Raw genomic sequence first — 22040 nt, 5'->3', positions numbered from 1 at the left:
CATCTTTAGAATTGGGAAATGTTATTATGGGTTAAAATCATCTTGATAGTTGCAGCTATCACACTTTTATTTAAATGATATTGTTTGAAGCTTTTCATGAAATGGAACACTTATCAATTAGAAGTTACAGATGCAGATGTGTTGGAAGCATCAATTAGAGTATGATGATCCAAGTTTTTTTCGATTATGTTTCGAAAGATGATTACTGGGAATTTCTTGGTAGTTATACTACTAATGGTAAGGCTATGACTGGAGAGCATCATAATTGTTCAGTTAAGTTAAAGTATAGTATCAAGTTCTGATATGAGTTCTAATTGGAGACGAGCTACGATTTATTTTGTTTATATACTACCATTGAAAATGTGAAAGAAAGACTCGACTTAATGGCTATTATCATGTGAGAAACTTCGAGGACGAAATTTTCGTAAGGGGGGAGATTTGTAACGGCCAATTTTTTAGTGGTGTTGGAAATAGTGATTTCAGGGCCACAAATTCAACGCGTGAGTCCATAAATATTATTATTTAATATTTATGAATAATTTATGGCGTGATAATAAATTTTTATTTAATAATTTTTGGTTAAATGGAAGAACAATTAGGTTTAAGTGGTAAAACCCTAAAGTCAAGTGGTTTTAGAAAATGAGGTATCGGGACCTCGTTTCTATAAATCAAGCCGTAAATATTTAAAAATATTTATGAAGTATTATTAAGGTTGTATTAAAGTTTCGTTAAGAAATTTTAATGTTTAGATAGTTAATTAATTAAAAAGGACTAAATCGTAATAGTTGAAAAAGTTAATCGCTATTAGTTTAAAGGTGTTAATTGATTAAAGAAACATAATTGGATGGCCTTAATGGATAAATTACCCATTATTAAGATCGTGGATGGTTTAATCTTTAAATTATTTTAATTTTAGATGTTTATATGTTATTTTTATTATTAAAATAAAGTAAAAAGGTTAATAAATTAATAAATAATACAAAAGTGGCCATCTTCAACCTTAAGTTTTCTTTGTTTCAACCAAAATCCATACCCATCGAGAAGTTAGGTTCAGCCATGCTTCAATTTATACATGTAAGTCCATTTTGCACTCGTTTTTAATGATTTTTATATTTTTGAGATCGTTGCAACTAGGTTTAGCTAACCCATACCTCTGTTTTCAAAATTATCAAATATTTTAGAATGTGCCATGGATGAATTTGAGGTTTTTGTGAAATTTTATGATATATTGTTAACCTTTGTTGTTAAATAGACATGTTTTATTAAGTAATTTTTGGTAATTTTTAATGTTAAGGACTAAAATGTGAAATTAATAAAAGTAAAAGGACTTGTTATGAAATAATATCAAATATGGGTTGTAAATGAGTTCCACACCATACGGCTAAGCTTGAAATTTAATAAAAATGGTTAATTTGCATGTTTTAGGCTCAGGGACTAAATTGAATAAAAGTAAAATGTTGGGGGAAATTTGTAAAAATGTTGAAAAATAATAAATTGTATAAAAATATTTATTTTTTCTATCTGAATTAATAAATTTAATGAAATTATTAATTTAGATCAAGAACAAGTGAAAAATCGAGGAGAAGGGAGAATTACCAAGTAACCCCTGTACTTTGACATTTCTACAATTTAGCCATGGAAGTTCGTATGATTATATATATCATTTTAATGCTATGTATTGATCTATATGTTAATATGTTGATTACTATGTAATGGAATGATGTAAATCTAACGATGTCATGATAATTATCGAGCCCAATTTGAACCTTAGGAATTCATAGGATACAAATGACATGTCATTAGGGTTTTCATGTTTCGAGTACTGGTCTTGAATGTCCTATCGATGGCTAAGGTTCTGCATTTTTTGAGAATACTCCACAATTCGTGTAAGCAGCATCGTGTAGCTTACATTCTGACTCACAGCTCATGTGAGTAATAATGTAAAGGAAAGGAAAAGTTAGGGTTAAATGTTTAGCACACTTTGTTTGAGCTATTTCGCGTATCTGGTGATATTTTAAACGGTTCAACGGGCATGCAAAGGAAAGGAATGGTAAGTGTTTAAAAGGAACTATGTTATGTATTTATGAAAAGGGTTGAAATGGTAAGTTTCATTGAAAGTATGATATGCTAAGGAAAATGATGAATTCAAATGAATTATGTCCATGTGTAATGGTTTACTTATGTTAAATTCATATAGATTATGTTTGAATATGCTAACATGTGTTGTTGATGGTGCTTAGGCTTGTGCCAAACTTATAGTTGGATTATATTACGCTTAATTTTAATGATATACATTGAAATGGTAAGTGTTTAAATGGAAATATGCTTATGTTCATGAAAAGGTTGTATGAATTAAAAGATATATTTTCTTATGAAATTTTCATGTGATTTATCTCAAAAGAATTTTGTATAAATGCACTAACTTGTATATTAATGATGATGTTTAGGCTTGTGTCAAGCTTGTGGTTAAGGTTGATGTTTATGCTTATGTTTTGTATTATGCAAATGAAACGGGTAAGAAAAGGTAATGAGACAATAAGTTCATAATTGAGATCTAATATGATGATATAGTAGGATTGATGAGTTAAATGGCGTACTTATGTGTGATAAATTTACTTATGCTACGGATGAATTTACCTATGACATGAATAAATGTACTAACTTGTGAATTGGTAATGTTATTTAAACTATGCTAAGTCAATGGAATGGAAAGTAAGTAAAAGGAATGGTAAGTAAATAAACGGAGTGGTTCATAGTCTTATGAAAAGGTTAAGGATTGTATAATATGTCTTATAAAATCCTATTATGTTAAGAATGAAAAATATATGTGATTTGGATAGATTTACTCATTTGTGAGTTGATGATTATATAGTTGATAAATCTTGTGGCACTAGTATAGGTTTATACTTACCCTATAAAGTTTCATTATTGAAATGGGATATTATGTTTATAGTTTATACGAGCTTATTAAGCATTTATTGCTTACCTAGTTTATTTCCTTTACTTTTCATATTATCGGAAGTTTGATCGATTTGGAAGTTTGTCAGAGATCTATCATACTATCCAAAGATTATATCGGTAGTTTTTTTGATGTTTTGGCCAAGGTTATAATGGCATGTATAGGTGGACTTATGTTTAATGTTTGGTTGAATGTTTAGATGTTAATTTTGGTATGTATATCTATATGTTGGTTGTTTGGTACCATTTTGGTAATGAATAAATTGTGTCATTTAAGTGGTTGAGATGCATGAAAGCAATGGTTCAAATGGTAAGTTATATTGACATGGTATAAGTCAAGTATTGTAACAGCCCGATTTAGACCCTAATCGGAACGGTAGTTTCGGGACCACGAATCCGAGTCAAGAAAATATTTAAAAATTATTTTCTATGTTTATTTTGTGTGAATTTATATCTGTGAAATTTTCGTAATTTAATTTTGTCGTTTAGGTGTCCGATTAAATAAAAAGACTTAATCGCGTAAATTGAAAAGTGGGTAGTTTATTTTGTAAAAGGCTTAATTGTTGATGGCTTTCTAAATGAGATTAGTTATGATGAAATTAGCCCAATATATATAGTGTTGGATAGCTAAGGACATTTAAATGAAATAATATAATGTTATAATTAAGGTTAAATTTGGAAATGAAATAATATATTATAAACTATCATATAATAAACATAAAATAAGTTTATTTCATATCATTTTTCCCTGTTCATACACCGAAACTAAGACAAAGAAATAGAAAAAAAACAAAGGAAACTAAGCCAAAGAAATAAAAAAAATAAAGGCTAGGGTTCGGCACTTCTAAAGCTCAATCAAGGCTAGATTTTTGTTCGGTTTTTGATAATTTCTAAGTTTTTGAGATCGTTGCTTAGTAATCTTCAAAACTCATACTTGAATTTTTTATTTTGATGAATATTTTGAGTTGTGCCATTGTTGATAGCTTGTGATTTTTGTTGTTTGATGATGAAAAATGAATGATATGTTTTAGATTAACATATTTTGTATTGGAATTTTTGATAATTTTGAGTAATTAGGACTTAATTGCAAAAATAATAATTTTAGGGAATAAAATATGAAATTAAAAAATTATATGGGCTTGTATAGACATGGCTAATATTCGGCCTAGTCTGGGTGTGGAGAAATTTGGTGTATTTTGTGTTTTGTGCAATAGGGACTAAATTGTAAAAATTATAAATGTCAGGGGTAAAATAGTAATTTTCCTATTTATGTGTTTTTGGACTAAATTGAATGAAAATATGTTTTAATGAGCTTAATTTGAATGTGTTTAGATCAAGAACCAAAGAAATCGGATTTGGATCGGGAAAAACAAAAGTTGTCGACTAGCAGCCCTGTTCCATTTTACGACGTCCGAGGTAAGTTTTTAAGCAAATAGACGTGTTTAATTGTAGCTAAATATAAAGTATACATGCTGTTATGAAATATTAGAATTTATGTTTGATATAACCAAATATAAAAAGGCTTGGTTACTACGTTACTGAATTCGTTCCGATCGAGTTACGACGTCCGAAAGCCCCGTATGAAACTTAGGAATAGCTAGGGTACATATGTCATGACTTAGGATTCCGATATGTGTGTGCGAGTAAGTCCATGGCATCGATTTGTGGTTCCGATATGTGTTCACGAGTAAGGCCCTATCTGGGACAGTGGCATCGATATGTGGCTACATGTAAGACCATGTTTGAGACGTTGGCATTGTATGATTTATGTGATTCTCCGAGTGTCTTAACCAATTTCGAATGGTTCATCAGGCAAAGGTAGACTGCGTATAGAGTGTATATTATGAGCTAAATGATTAGGTATGAGTTAACTTGATGTCTACTTAAGATAAGGTAAGAAAGTACTATAGTTATGTGTTGTAAATCTTGTACAATGCAAATGAAGATTCCATGTGTATTTGGATATGTGTATTCGGTGTATGAATGAACAATTTGTGTAGTACTAAAATGTAACTTAACATGTGTACGTATAATTTGTGTATTCGGCTACCTAGGTATTATTTATACATGGGATGACATTTGATGATTCTTAAGTTGCATAAAAGAGTAAATGGATGTGTGGTTATTTTGGCCACTAGTTTGGAAGTTGATTTATGTTATATTAAATGATAGTATATGTCTTCGGCTTAGGTGGTTAGTTATGTTAATGCACTTCATTTAGTTAACATGAATCAAACATGTTATTGATTTGTTTATTGCTTATGACTTACTAAGCTATGGTAGCTTACTTTGTGTATTACGTTACTCTGTTTTATAGATTTCGAAGTCAAGCTGCAAGCTTGGGAATCATCAACTAAGTTCACCACACTATCTATAGCTGTGGTACCTTAAACTAAACTTGAATTATGGCATGTATAGGCTGATCTTGAGGTTAAATATTTTGGAAATGAATGTATATATATGCCATGTGAAAATGGCTTAACCATCTTGCCTAGGATCAATTATGGTTACCTATGGTTTGGGTTTATTTTAATTATGGTATTTTACGCTTAAAAAGTAATGTTGCGATATGTGCATGGTGGTGCATTTAAGTTGGTTAATGTCTTGGATGAAGTTTGAATGTGTTGGCTTTAATATATAAACCTAGATATATTTGGTTGTTTGAACATGATTCATAATAAGATAATATATATACAAGAGGATTCGGTATATATGCTCAATGTAAGTTTTATTATGTGGTTTGGCATTAAATGTTAATTGGTTATATTCGAACATGAATTATGTTGTTTTGGTATGTTCGTTATACGACATGAAAGATTTATATTTTGTATAGGTTTAAATGTGGTTAAAGACTTATACTTGTGAGGTATGTTTTGTTACATGATTAGTCTTGAAGATTATTTCATATATATATAGGTATATTCGGTTATAAGATAAGTTTGGATGAAATGGTTTTAGCTAACTTAAGATTCGGTACATGCTTTTATAGCTATTTTTGGTTATGATGAAATGAATTGCCTTGTGACTTGATAGTTGCCAAGATAATGTTTGGATTTATAACTTGACATTGTAATATGCATATATACACTTTCAAGAAAAATATATATTCATGTGTTTGGTTTATTTTTACTTGTGTTTCGACAAAGGTAATCTTTGTTAGTTAATTAGATGGAAGGTAAACATGGTTTTGTACCGATCTCTCATGATATATATTACTATAATATTTATGGATTACTTGAGTAGTTTATTTGTTTGAGCTATTGTTATGAATATTTGTTCATGATATGAAACCGTCACAAACAGATTAACAAAGACTATTATAGACTATCTATTTATTTGTAAAAAAATAAAAAATTAAAAAAATAATCTGTGGTTGTTTGCTTATGGTATGCGTATGATGCTTGTATAATTATAAAACATTTTACACATATACTGTTCAAAGGTTATAAAAGATTTAAAAAAAAAGGTTGCATATTTCCTTGTTGGCATTATTTGATTATTTTAATTTTATAATCTTATGTAATATTAAATTGAAGCATGATAGTTGATTTAATATTATATTAGTTAATTTATGATAGAAGTTGACCTGAGATATATGTTAGTCGGTAATACCTCATAACCCTAATCCGATGACGGGTACGGGATAGAGGTGTTACAAGTATGGTATGTTTTGAAATGGTAGCAATGTGACCAAATATGCATATGTCTGGTTAAGTTGAATGCTTGCTTATGAGGTGCCTTATATGACATATTGGTTTAATGAAATTTGTCCATTTGAATTGGTTATGTTATGTATGTTTTGGTATGTTTATGATGCCTTGGTCATATGTGCAAAATGTATTTAGGTACAAGCTTGGAAGGGGTGATGGAAATGGCTTGATTGTGGCCAATTTCATGTTCACACTGCCTAAGATAAGGGTGTGTATCTCAGTCGTGTTCATATGACGTGGTCGTGTTTCGCCTGTAGGTTTTAAGGCATTCAATTCAAGGTGTTACACGGCCTAGCACACGGCCTGGCACACGGGCGTGTGTGGCCATTTCGAGTGTTACACGACCTAGCACACGGGCGTGTGGCTTGACTATATGACCCAACTCAGAGAGTTACACAGACACAGATATGGGCTAGGATACGATCGTGTGTCCCTCTTTCAACTGTTACACAGCCTGAGACACGGCTGTGTGTCTCAGCCGTGTGACCCCTGCAGTTTAATTGTTCTAACTTTTTCATAAATATTTTAAATGTTTTTGATTTAGTCCCAAATCATTTCTAAAGTGTTTTTGAGGCCTCGAGGGCTCGTTTAAGAGACGATATGCATGTATATAAAAGGTTTACATCATGTTTATGTTGAGATGTGAAATGTATGTTTTAAAGTTACATTCTTACGGTGTTGCTTTGTAACCCTATTCTAGCGACTAACACGGGTTAGGGGTGTTAGAAGAAATCAATTGGGGATGTCAATTCGGAATAAGAGGTTAAATTGGTTGACTCATGAACCAGTTAAACCGGTCAGACCAATCAAACTAATTTTTATCTATCTTTAAATATATTTTTTAATAATTTATTCAATCGAACCAATTGGATCGATTGAACCGAGAACTATTGGTTTGAAAATTATTTATTATAAGTATAATTAATTATTTGTTGTTTGGGTTTTGAAAGAAGGGTGGAAGAAGAGAGAACAAAAATTTTCTCATATTTTTTAGTTAATCTTAGAATTTGAAAATTCCAAATTTTAAAATAGACGTTGAAATCTAAAATTTAACTATTATGAAATTAGACTTCGATTTGTCCAAATTTAAACCTTACTTTTTATTTGTTATCCAAATAAAGAATTTAAAATTTTAAATCCAAATCCAACATGGCATTAACGAAAGGCAGAAATCCTCGAAGAAAAATTAATATTGATGTTTAATTATCTTAAAAAGGACTCCCGACGTTTGAGGCTTCACCTCATAATGGTAAGAGAATTAAATTATTAAAAAAAAAAAGCTTGAATGTGCACAAATTTGAACTACACATAATAATTAACTCTAATTAAATTAGGGTTGTTCATGGGTTGAGTCAAGTTAAGTCTTAACAAAATTTTAAATTTGATTTTTGTCCAAATCCAATTTGGATAAAAATATTAAAACTTGGGCTCAGCTCGACCTGTCCATATTAATTTTTTTATTTTATTTTTATATAAAAACATTTAAAAAATATAATATATCAAAAATACTAAAAACAATAAAATAAATATTTCTCAATAAATTGAAAATAAATTAAAAAAAGTCTCTATACTTAAATAATATCTCATGAGATACGTGTAACTTAACAAGTAAATACTTCTAAAATAGTAGCAAAATTAACAATAAAGCAAGAGTTATACAATATTTAAACAATAAAAACAAAAAAATAGCAACATAATAATGAAATAACGGTAAAATAGTGAAAAAACAATAGCAAAACAACATTTTTTTTAGCAAATTCGGGCCGGATCAAGTTTGGGCAAAAAATAACTTATTTGAGATTTGAACCATTTTCTAAACGGATTTTATTTTTTTACTCAAGCCTATATTTTGAATCTATACTTTTACCAAAATTATCCGAATCTAAATTAAAGTATGTTAAATGAATTTACCTCGTCTTCACCTAAATTCTATATCTCATTTAAAAGGTAAATTATGTGTATCAAAATAGATTCCGCTCAAAGTACTGAAAAGGAAAATCTCCAAATCAAAGGATAGTAGGAGACGAAACGGCAAGATAAATGATGGCTTTCCATATTTTCTACAAAGATTAAAAAATTGGGTCCTATCAAATGGAGTCATTCCTGCTTTAACAACATTCTCAGGTAGTTTCTAGCATGAACCAAAGTAAATGATGGATGTTCCGCTTTGTCAAATATCTGGACTGTGGAAAGCTTGAAAGCGACGGCGTTCCCTCATTGCCTGTAGCTTTCAAAGTGTAGAACCAATAAAAACTGGAATACTCCAACACACCAAATACATCACATCAGTTAAAAAATGACTATTCACCGCTCCATTTCGCATATTTGACTTTAATTTTAATTCCTTTTCTTAACTAAAAAGAAATCCATTAACAATTGAAGTTAAAAAACAAAAAAAGCTTGAATTATTCAAGTGAATAAATATTTTTTAAAGAAAATAAAATAAAATTTAAAAATATAAAAGTAGTTTTCCAATGAATAATTATGTATATCTATAATCTATAATAGGGTAAAATAGTCACTTTTATTTATCTCATGTTATATTTTAGTCACTTACGTTAATACGTTGTAACATTTTAGTCACTGAGCAGCTAATTGCTGTCAGTAAGCTGACATGGCACGTTAAATCATCATTTCAAACAAAAATTTTATGTTAAATTATACAATTGGTCCCCATGTTTTTTTATTTTGAGCAATTTATTTTTTTCTTTTATGTTCTTTTAACTTTTCTTTTTTTTTCTTTTTTTCATTCTCTTCTGCTTCTTTCTCTGTTTTCCTCCCTTCTCCATCTTTTTTAATGTAATTTTTCTATATTTTTTGTTTGTTAAAACTAGAGGGGAAGAAGAAAAGGAAAATAAAGAGATTAAAAGAAAAAAAATTAAATTGTTCAAAAAATAAAAGTATAGGAACTAGTTTTAACAAATGGAAAACATAGAAAACTACGTTAAAAGATCTGGAAAAGGGAGGGAAGCAAAGGGAGAAGCAGAAAAGAATGGAAAATAAAGAAACAATTTAACATAAAAGAAAAAAATTAAATTGCTCAAAATGAAAAAAAATATGGGAACTATTTGTATAATTTAACCTAAATTTTTTGTTTGAAATAATGATTTAACGCGCCACGTCAGCTTACCATTACACTGTTAACTGCCATTAACAGCTCAATAACTAAAATGTTATAACACGTTAACATAAGTGACTAAAACGTAACATGAGGTAAACAAAAATGATTATTTCGATAGTTTATCCATCTATAATATATATAAAAGTATGAGTTTGGAAAAACTTTTGAACTAACAAAAATATCTTTTATTGTTAATTATATTACTAAATTGATATTAGAATAATACTTTATTAGTATTATTATGTGATAATAGTAAAAAATAATATTAATTAAATATATTATAGTATATTAATGTGAAATTAAATAATTTGCTCATATTTTCTCTGTCTGCTACCCTAGCAAGTTTTCTGTCTGTCGCCGCTGGTATGAGGTTCTAGGTCTGTTTCTTTGAGTCTTTTGTGTTTCTTGTTTTTTCTTCTAGTTTCTTCTGTAGTCAGCCTTTAAGAGCCAAATTGAGTTCTCAAGGTTGCTGGTTACTCGTCGTTCTCTTGCCACTAGCCTCTCAAATCTGCAGTCATGGACACTGAATTAGCACGGTTAACGCTCAATGAAGAAGAAGAGGAGGTTCTACAGTTACAAATAGATCCAGGGGGGATAGAGGAAGGGAGGAATTTCAAGTAATGGGATGTTTTTTTAACAGCCAGTGTTATTCACTTTCCAGCCATGAGAAATACTATGGCAATTTTGTGGCATCCGGTTTATGGGATTTAAATTCGAGATCTGGGGATGAAAAGGTATATTTTTCAGTTTTTTCACATTATGGATATGGAGAGAGTCTTAAAGGGTTCACCATGGACATTCAATAATCATCTATTATTGCTCTATAAGTTGAAGAGAGGGGAAAACCCTTTAGATGTCCCCTTAATTTTTTCTCTTTTTTGGGTGCAAATCCATGACGTTTCAATTGGTATGTTTTCTGAAAATTTAGAAATATAGCTGGGTAATTTTATTGGGAATTTTTTGGAATATGATGGATCAAACCTGGGAAAAGAAAATAAAAATTTCATGAGATTACGAGTCCAGGTTGATGTTAGGCGCCCATTAAAGAGGAAAAAACAGATCATGGTCTATGGAAGGTATTCATATGTTAAATTCAAATATGAACATCTATCGCTCTTTTGTTTTTATTGTGGACGGTTGGGGCATAGTGACTCTTTTTGCGAAGCAAGAATGATGCTTGGTGTAGATATTGCTAGGATGGGATGGGATTTATCGCTGCGAGCGCAATCTCGGAGAGCTCTATCGATGAAGAGTATTTGGTTGAGAGAAGAAGGGGAAGGTAAATGGGAAGGCTATGGTAAGGATACTCGAGTCCTAGGGGTTAAATAATGGAGAGGGGAAAACATGGGACAAGCTGGGAAGGGTTTGGATCCAACGTTGGGATTGAATTTAGAAAGAGGAACATTTTTCGGTAGTAAAAAAAGGGATGGGTTTTGGAAGGATCAGATGCAAACTGCTATGGAACATAATTCAGATGATGGCATCTTAGAAGGAGAGGAGCGAAAAAAACGGCAACGGGGGGTGATGGAAAATTCAAATGAAAACGGTGAGAGTGGTAATCTGATGGCAAGAAGTAGGAGATTAGTAGATTCTAATTCTTTATTATCGGCGGCTGCCAAGAGGCAAGTCGGCTGTGCGTAATAAAAATTATAAATTGGAACGTTCGTGGGTTGGGGAGCCTACGGATGACTCTAAGACTTCGGTATATGCTGAAGAATTATAATCCCCAAATAGTCTTCTTAATGGAGACAAAACTTCAAAAAAGACAGATGGAAAAAGTTCGAAGATGTTGTGGATTCATGAACGGTATTGAGGTTGATTCTGAAGGCACAAGAGGAGGGTTGTGTTTAGCTTGGAAAATGGATGTTAATATTGTACTTTAGAGTTATTCCAAACGGCATATTGATGTGGTAATTGATGATTCTGAGGTAGGATACAAATGGAGATTAACGGGTTTTTCGGAACCCCTTATGCACAAGATAGGAATGATTCTTGGACGGTTTTGAAAGGTTTAAATTCTAATATGAACTTTCCTTGGATTGTTTGTGGAGACTTTAATGAAATTTTGTATGAATGTGAAAAGAATGGAGGTCTGCCAAGAGAAGAACTGAGAATGGAGCTTTTTCGAAGAACTTTGGAGGAGTGCCAATTGAACGACGTGGGTTATACTGGTAACTGGTTTACTTGGGAGAGGTGCAACCTACCAGAAACAAACATACAAGAATGCTTAGACAGGGGGTTGCAAATTCAGATTGGATTGCTATATTCCCAAGGGTGAAAGTTCAACATCTAGTTCATTCTTTTTCAGACCATTGCCCTCTTTTAATAAACACAAAAATAAGTGAAGGGAGATTGCAGAATAATTCTTTCAAATTTGAAGCTTGGTGTTACTGGAAAACTCTTTCATGAATCAAGTTAAATATTTATGGGGGAAATCAGATGGGGGATTGTTGCAGAAGCTAGAAAGCTTAAAAATAGGATTGAAACAATGGGCAGGGCAGATCCAAATAAACAAAAAGAGAAAGAAAAAGTTTCTAACAGAAAAAATATCGTTGTTGTCTAAAGCTGAAAGAGATGATGAAAATTTAGTCGAATTGATTGATACAAAAATTGATTTAAACTTTGAGATTGAAAAAGATGAATGTTATTGGGAACAAAGGGCGAGGATTAATTGGCTGAAGTATGGGGATAAGAATACGAAGTTTTTCCATAGTCAAGCGTCGCAGCAACGGAGGATAAATTCCATTCATAAATTGCAAACTGAAGATAGAAGAGAATGGAAAAATTACAGGAGATTGAGGTGGTTGCGCGTTTTTATTTTCAAAAATTATTTTCGGAGGGAACAAGAGGGAGTTATGACCATTTGTTAACAGGGATTGATAAATGCATAAATGAGGAAGATAACCATAGACTTACAGCGCCCTACAGCAAGGAGGAAATTTGTGAGGCCCTTTTTGATATGGGTCCCACAAAGGCACGGGGGAAAATGGCTTGTCGGCGATATTCTACCAAAACTGTTGGCATACTATTGGCGAGGACATCACCTTCTTTTGTTTAAACCTCTTGAATGGAGACATGGAGGTTAGTTTCATAAATTCCACAAATATAGTGCTTATTCCAAGGACTGCTAGTCCTTTAAATATGACACAGTTTAGACCGATTAGTCTATGCAATGTGATTTACAAAGTTTTGGCTAAGGCTATGGCAAACAGATTCTGATGAGTAATTGAAAAATGTATTGACTGTGCACAGAGTGTTTTTGTGCCGGGAAAACTCATATCAGATAATGTGTTATTAGCCTATGAGATACTGCATGCACTCAAGCAAAAGAGATTGGGAAAAAAGGGGTTTATAGCAGCTAAACTTGATATGAGCAAAGCGTATGATAGGGTGGAGTGGAATTTTTTGAAGGGATTGATGATTAGAATGGGATTTAACCAGAAGTGGGTAGATGCAATCATAAAATGTATATCTACAGTCTCTTATTATGTGGTCATCAATGGCCATATCGGAGAGAAATTTAGACCTACGAGAGGACTTTGACAAGGTGACCCGTTAAGCCCTTTTTTGTTTCTTATATGTGGAGAGGGTCTGTCAAGCCTAATGAGACTAGCTTTGAATGAAGGTTTTTTCAAAGGTGTCAAGATTAGCAGGAGAGGGCAACAGGTAACTCATCTCTTATTTGCCGATGATTGCATATTATTTAGGGAGGCAACATGCAGGGAGGCTAATTTATTCAAAGAAATTTTACGTGAATATAGATCTTGTGTAACACCCCTAACCCGTATTCGTCGCCAAATTAGGGTTATGAGGCATTACTGAACAAAAACATAATCCCAAACATTCACATATTCATGCAAGTCATATTCATACATTTTAAGCACATGGCTAATTAAATATAATACATGCATTATTAATCACATTGTCATTACCTCAAATTTAAACCAAATCCATGGCATTCAAACAAACATAATTCCAACCCAATAGTCATACGCATCTTCAACTGAATAATATTTATCACAAATCATTTATTCATTCGCAAATATATTCAGACGCAAATACTTTCATTATAAACCAAACCATTATGTCAAGCTTCAATCGAATACACAACATGTACATGTATATAAATATATATAATTAACATTTTATTAAAAATTCATATAACTCCCATAGTACATTATTACTCGAATCACTATTCATTTGGTAGATATATTTATCTCACTTACAATCTATATTAAACAATTAATCAATTTAAATACACATACACTTACATGCAAATCAAACTAAATTCTATTCATTAACACAAAACATAACCCATATCATGTCATTCAAAATATGCGTTAAACAAGCTTAGTATACGAATTCACATTTATAATTAACCAAACATGTACCGTAACCGAATTGACTAACCACATTTATACATACCATGACCGATTTATTAAGTACAACCAAATCCAATAATCATTTTCAAGCTATTTCTAAATCATAAAACACTAATCACATATACTTTTCATTCATTTCACATAACATTAAAATCAAAATGAGATAAACCATTGCCAAACATAACCATATTCAAACTTTAAAGATAAGCCATATTCACATGGCTTAATATATATACACATTCAAAGTTGAACAAAATACATATTAGCCTTTATATGCCATAAATTTCAAAATAAACTTTTAATAATACCGAAAGTTGACGATAGTGTGGATGACTTCGATCACGATCTCCGAGCTTGAAACTTACAACCAAAATCTATAAAACAGAGTAACAAAAACACACACAGAGTAAGCCAACTTAGCTTAGTAAGCCTTAAGCAATTTAAACAACAAGTAAATAATTAAATCATTTCATACAAGCCGAATTGTACCATTAAAGTTATACTTTAACTCAAATAAGTTAACTTGGCTGAATGTTCAAGGTCAATAATAAAACCACATAAATACTTACCTATATAACCGAAAATATTAAGATCCAATATATTATCTCATAAAAACTTACCTATATAGCCAAATACACAAGGTTCATTATATTATCTCATATGGCCGAATATATAAGTTCAAATTATCATCACATGTAACCTAATGTTCAAGTTCAATAAAATATCTCATATGGCTGAATATACAAATTCAATATAACCTCATATGTAATCAAATATACAAGTTCAATATAACTTCACAAGCAGCCGAATGTACAAACTCAATATGACCTTACATGTACATACTTATGTGGCCACATATAAAAGTTATTTAGATCAACTTACTTGTTCACTTTCCACAACAATGTGAAGTCTTATAGACATAGACTTAAAATAAATCACTGGTGTTAAACCTGCTAGGCATAAGCCTGAATCACACACCGGCATAAAGCCTACTAGACCCAATGTCTGATATTTATTCACCAGCACTAAGCCTGCTAGGCACAAAGCCCGATCAAAGTCACCAGCACAAGGCTTACTAGGCTCAAAGCCTGAATATCACAAACATAAACTCGTTCCATAACATTTCATATATCGAATCGTATAATAACCCATGTAACACATACACACTTCCAGATGTTTTGATGTCATTCAAATACAACTCAATCACATTGATTCATTAATATTTCTCATTCGGCTAATATACTAATACATTAAAAAAATTTGAATCATCATAGTAAATCATTCTATGTTCAAAATAAACCATGTTTAACTGCTTAAAGACTTACCTCGGATATCGACGGACGTTACAAATTGGCTATTCGACTATTTTTGTTTTTCCCCGATCCAAGTCCGATTTCCTTTGTTCTTGATCTATATAATTTCAAATTAACCTCATTTAAACACAATCTCAGTCAATTTAATCTAACAACACATAAATGGGCAAATTACCATTTTACCCCTGATATTTCATACTTTTACAAATTAATCCTAAATGCACAAAACACAAAATACTCAAAATCTCACAACATTATAGTTGGGCCGAATCTTCAACATACTCATACTAGTCCATATATTTCATTTATTTCACATTATAATCCCTCAAATTATTATTTTTTCAATTTAGTCCTATTAACTCAAAATCATCAAAAACTTCAATACAAAATTTGTTAATCTAAAACATATTTTTGATATTTCATCATCAAACATCACAAAACACAAATATTCATCAATGGCATAACACAAAATATTCACTGAATTCAAAAATTCAAGCATAGGTCGGGTAGTACTCGAAGCAACAATCTCAAAAACGTAAAAATTATCAAAAATCGACAAAGAAACGAACCTTGAATTTAGCTTGCAAAATGGCCGAACCCTAGTTCTTTTTCTTTTTCTTTCTTATTTTTGGTTTCGGTGGATGTTGATATATGAACATAACTTAATATATTTTTATGTTATATGTTATATAATAACTTAACATTATTTTACCTTTTTAACCTTAGTTTTAAACATTTTATTTTCACTTATAATTGTCCATTACCGTCCATCCATTTTAATAATGGCCTATTTACAACTTAAAGTCTCCCACTCAATAAGCCAACATCAATTTGACCCTTACACTTAAAACCATCAAATTTTGAATTTACGCGATTAAGTCCTTTTATTTAATCGGACACCTAAACGACAAAATTTAATCACGAAAATTTCACAGATATAAATTCACACAAAATAAACACAAAAAATAATTTTAAAATATTTTTCTGACTTGAATTCGTGGTCCTGAAACCACCGTTCCGATTAGGGTCTAAATTGGGCTGTTACATCTTGTTCAGGTAAAAGTGTAAATTTTGAAAAATCAACGGTATTTTTTAGTAGAAACACAGTGGAGGAGGACAGAAGGATGGTTGTTAATATTTTGGGATTTCGTAGTTCTAATGAGCCGGAGCGTTATTTAGGGTTGCCGAATATGGTTGGAAGAAAGAAGAATGAGTCTTTCCAAAATCTAAAGGACAGAATTAAAAAGCGCATCGACAATTGGAGTAATAGGTTTTTATCGCAGGGAGGGAAAGAAGTATTTATAAAGGCTATCTTACAAGCCATACCTACTTATACGATGGCATGCTTTATATTACCAAAAATTTTATGTGATGAATTAGAAAATATTATACCGAATTTTTAGTGGCAGAAACACCATAAGAAAAGGGGAATTCACTGGTGCGCTTGGAAAAGTTTTTGCGTGTTAAAAGAAAACAGGGGTTTAGGGTTTCGAAACCTTGGTCAATTCAATATTGCACTATTAGCCAAACAGGGTTGGCTTAATTTTCCAAATTCTTTATTGGCCAGAGTTTTAAAAGCAAAGTACTTTCCACGGACAAGTTTTTTAAATGCTGAGTTGGGAAATTTACCTTCACTCACCTGGAGAAGCATATGGGCAGCTAAGGGTCTTCTTCAAAACAGACTGTGTTGGAGAGTGGGTAGAGGGGATAAGGTTTTGATTTAGAATGATAATTGGATCCCAAGAATTGAGAAACCTGAATGGCAGAAAAATTCAAACAATGAATTAGTTGCGGTGTCGGATCTTATTGATTCTTCAAATAGGAAATAGAGAATAGATACAATCATGATTACCTTTCAAGCAGATGTTGCTCAAAAAATCCTACAGATTCTGCTTGCAGAGGCCAAACATGAAGATTTTCAGGTGTGGAAAGGGGAACAATCGGGAAAATACTCAGTACGTAGTGCTTATAAACTATTACAAGATCCTAGGAATTATTTAATACATGCCGAAATTAAAAATTTTTACAGAAAGCTCTGGAATCTACAGCTACCCGCAAAAATCACAATTATTATTTAGAGGATTTCATGGGATTTCATCCCCTATCTTGCTAATCTCAAGTACAAAAGACTGCTTTCTAATGACAAATGTCCCCGCTGCCACTCCAGAGTTGAAGACAGTTGCCATATATTTCGTCAATGCCCTTTTACAATGGAAGTTTGGTCAAATCTACAGCTTTCCTGGGTCATTAATGATATGAATCAAAACACTTGGGAATGGCTAATCTGGGTGTTTGCGGTAGGTTCTAATAAGCAGTGTAGTCTATTTTGCTACACTTTGTGGATGCTATGGACCTCCAAGAACCAACTAGTTCACGAACAAAAACTCTCTACCGGATTAGATCTCGCAAAAAGAGTGAAGAAACAAATCGAAGAATATGAAGGTGTGCAAGCAATAAAAGCGCCATCAGACATTAATAGGAATCAGAGGAATCAAGAAGACATAGCAGTGAAAGGTCCATCATACATTAACAGGAATCAAAGAAATCAAGAAGACATACCGAGAATGCATATCCAGTTTGATGCAGCTTTTGACAATACAAATTTTTAGTCAGCGTCGGGTCTAGTGGCTTGGAGTTTGAGGGGAGAGCTACTGGTATCAAAATCGACTCTTTACAACAATGTTTCGACACCATTCGTAGCTGAGGCATTCGCATGCCTGGAAACTTTAAAATTAGGCATTTCGATTGGTATGTAGTCGGTCAACATCATGGGGGACTCCAAAATAACAATTAAAAAATGCCAAACAACAACAATAGATAAATCAGTCATCGGAGCAATCATCCAAGATATCCAAAATAGGAAAAGGTGTTTTCATGAAATTGGAACACTCAGCAGCTCACAATCTTACAAAGACTACGTTAGAAAGAAGAGAGACTGTGTAGCTGATGGGAGAAGAATAGAGAGACCAAGAGAATGCTTCAAAGGGACGATGGAAACAATAGCCGGATTGAATAAGACTTGATAAAGAAAGTAAGTTTCAAAATAGATAGCAATCGATTTATTATCTTCTTTAGGGAGTGCTATCGGCAGAAACGGATGGGATGGTGATAAGGGAAACGTTGAATAGTCATGGATGCCAGCCGTTTTTTAATTTGACTGGGGTAGGTTTCCTGTTTTTCTAAATTTTGATTCATTTATTGTCTTTGTTTTTTCAAGTCAGTTTATTATTTTAAATATTTAGGAGGCCTATCAGTATAAACAATATTGAGGCCGATTTTCATTTTGAGTTTTGGTTGTAAGTTGGTCTGAGCCCAATTTGGTTAATGGGTTTCTTATGCCTTTTTCATGATTTCTAATAAAATACCCAGTCATTTTAAGATAAAAAAAATAATTTGCTCATATATATATTATTAATTAATAAAAGTATAAATCTATAAAATCATAAAATATAATTGGATAAATTAAAAAAATAAAAAATCAAATTCTTAATTAAATAAGCATATTTTTTATGCATAAATATAATTTCATTTTAAATACAATAATAATTAATAATGTGAAAATCAATTTTTATAATTAATAAAAATAAATGTGAAATTAATATTATATATGCAAAAAGATAGCATCAATATATTGGTAATCTAATCTGTAATAAATAAATTTATTTATTTAAAATGTTTTCATTTATTAATATAATAGTTGTTACAACTTATTTAGACTTTGGGGCCATATTAGATTACTCTTATTAGTTTAAGTAAACTATGATTAATTAGTGTTATAGTTATATATCAATTAAAACTAATATTTAGCACTATAAATATATGCAAGACAAAATCATTATTATCATATTTTAGCATAATTTAATAGGTTTTGTTTCCATCATACAAAAATTATTATTTTCCTTATTATTTGATATACTTAGTTATTAGTATTCGACATTCGATCGTTTTACTATTATTTGATTTAAATAATATTTACATTATTGTAAATGTTGTTTACCATTATGTTATGAAATATTATATGAAAGTCAATTAAGTATTTAAGTAATGGATATTTGTAAGTGAAATTTTGATTTATATTCGAATGACAACTTATTTTATCTAATTATTTAATGTTTTATTATCGGTTGTTTCTCACTTTTTATTTTCATTACTTTTAAAATGTTATTTATTCTATCAATTATTTTTCAAAATTAATGATATTTTATTATAAATTAGATCAATTCCCATTTAATGAACAAATATATATATTTAAAGATTATACGATGTACATTAATCTAGACAAGAAGTCAAGAGTGCTCTCTCTTATCTTCCCAGAGAAACAGTGTTGGCTGTGGTTGGGTCTGAGTAGGGTGGTGACTTTGAGAGGTATGGAGAGGGATGAGATCTCCCTATTGGAGGAGGAACTGATTCAGTTGTCCGTCAAAAGTTCGTTGATAGTTTCAGATGGAAAACTGACGTTGTTATGCACAATATGGACAAAAAATCCTACAATCTAGATAGTTTTCAGGCTCAATTAAAATGTATTTGGAAGACAAAGAAGAAATTTAAGATATAGATGACAGGACAAAATTTATTCTCGATTTCATTTGAAGATGAAGAGGATCTGGAGTTGATTTTGGAGGGACGACCACGGCTATTCCGATGACAATTGGTTATTCTTGATAGATTATAGAAACCGATGGAATGAAGCAAAATCAGATTAGCGGCGTCTCCTTTTTGGGTCAAGGTGGGTCCTTGTCCCTCGGAGTGTGATTGAAAAGATCTTATGCATGCAATTGGATCAACCTTTGGGGGATTTCTTAGATCGAAAGTTAAAGGTGATTTTTGTAGGATTAAAATGCATATGAATGTGCAAAAACCTTTAAGAAGGGGGATTTTTATTCAGATGAAGACGCAAAAAAAAGTCTGGGTCCCTTTTAAATATGAAAATCTCCTTGGATTTTTCTTTGGATATGGCCAGATGGAGCATAGTATTAAGGAGTGCACTGAGGTTACAATAGAAATTAAAAACCTACCAAAGGATGAGTTACCATATTCGTTGGCTCTTAAGGTAGAAATAAATTTATTGGGTAGGGAGAGTTTAAAGCTTGGATCTGTTGCTAGAAAATCGATGAAGCAATGGTCATATGCTGGAGTTGAAGTTGAAAATGTGGCAGAGCAAAATAAAATTGACAAGGCCAGTTCATTTACTAGAGGGGTGGGGGCGAACGTCAAATCGACGAAGAAGGGAGCTATGGTGGTGTTTGAGTCTGACTCGGATAATACGAGTGAGAGGAGTGATTTTAGGAATGGATTGGATGATAATTATTGTAAAATTGATAGAATTCCATCTTTCTAGGACTTTGTTAGGGAGAATATGGATCATGATAGATCTCTCACTATGACAGGGCCCGATTTGAATGTGAATGAGGTCCATTATGGGTCTGCATAATATGGAAGATAGTCCTCAGAATGTAAAAAAAATAAGGTGGAGATTAATCAGGCTTGATAGTTCAAGACAGAGTCGGTTAGATGGTGGCCATGGAAAAAGAAAAGGGATTTGGGAATTTTTTTTTTAACTTTGAGGACGAAAAAAAAGCGAAACTTGTAGAGGAGGGCTCAAATGATTTAATGATTATCGTTACTGAAAGGAATTCTTTGAAGTAAGATTTTGCTCCACTTTATCAAGGATCGGTAGCTGCCAAGAGGCAAGTTGACAAGAGGCAATGAAAATATTATGCTGGAATCTCCATGGTTTTGGGGAGTCCATGGGCAGTGTGTCGCCTACGACATGTGCTGAGGTAATTCAATCCCTAAATGGTATTCTTCATGGAGACAAAACTTGATGGGAAAAAGATGGAAAGGGTGAGGAGACGGTGTGGTTTTGTTAAAGGGATTGACAAAGGGGCTGAGGGTACTAAAGGGGGCCTTTGTTTAGAGTGGAAGGAAAAGATGTCTATTCATTTGAGATGTGTTGCACCGAATTTTATTGATGTAATGGTTAGGAGCTGTGAGAAGGATTGGTGCTTCACGGGTTTCTATGACTCCCCGTTTACAAGTTAAAGGAGTAGTTCATAGAATGATCTTAAAATGCTAGGGTTGAATGATCTCCTGTGGCTTGTTTGTTGTGACTTTAATAAAATTATGCATGCATTTGATAAGAAAGAGGGTTTACTGAGGGAAGAAAGAAGAATAGAGCTGTTTAGAGAAACATTGGAGGATTGTTGACTTTTTGATATAGGGTACTCAGGGCCGTGGTTTACTTGGGAACGAGGTAACATGCCTGAAATAAATATTAAAGAAAGGTTGGACAGAGGGTGGCAAATGAAGATTGGGCATAAAGTTTACCAAATGTATTAATTCATTATTTACCACTTTCTTTCTCAGATCATTGCCCACTATTAGTACAATTAGAGTATGAGATAGGAGAGAAGGTAGTTAGGGACTTTAAATTTGAGGCTTGGTGGACTATGGAAGACTCGTTCGAAGATGAAGTAAGAGATATATTTACAAAATTAGATAGACTTCAGTTCAACTTGAGAGGATGGGCTAGACATATTAAGGGGAATAAGGAGTT

At 31.9% G+C, this 22040-nt stretch overlaps 1 long non-coding RNA gene across 3 annotated transcripts; it reads right to left on the bottom strand.

Annotated features, from left to right (window-relative positions):
- Window positions 1–14293: 14293 nt before the first annotated feature.
- On the bottom strand, window positions 14294–18672 carry LOC107896408 (uncharacterized). 3 transcript variants are annotated; one of them, XR_005903520.1, is made up of 5 exons: window positions 18394–18672; window positions 17337–18260; window positions 17114–17239; window positions 15497–15581; window positions 14294–14545 (listed from the first exon to the last, which is right to left on the bottom strand). It is a non-coding gene; the product is annotated as an uncharacterized lncRNA (long non-coding RNA). The 3 variants fall into 3 exon arrangements; XR_001683745.2 differs by having other exon boundaries at window positions 17337–18660; XR_001683746.2 differs by having other exon boundaries at window positions 17124–17239; window positions 17337–18660.
- Between the last annotated feature and the right edge of the window lie 3368 nt (window positions 18673–22040).

Source organism: Gossypium hirsutum, chromosome A10 (assembly GCF_007990345.1).
Source record: "Gossypium hirsutum isolate 1008001.06 chromosome A10, Gossypium_hirsutum_v2.1, whole genome shotgun sequence".
Lineage (NCBI taxonomy): Eukaryota > Viridiplantae > Streptophyta > Magnoliopsida > Malvales > Malvaceae > Gossypium > Gossypium hirsutum.
The sequence above is the reverse complement of the archived record's forward strand: the minus strand, read 5'-3'. Positions and strand labels throughout refer to the sequence as shown.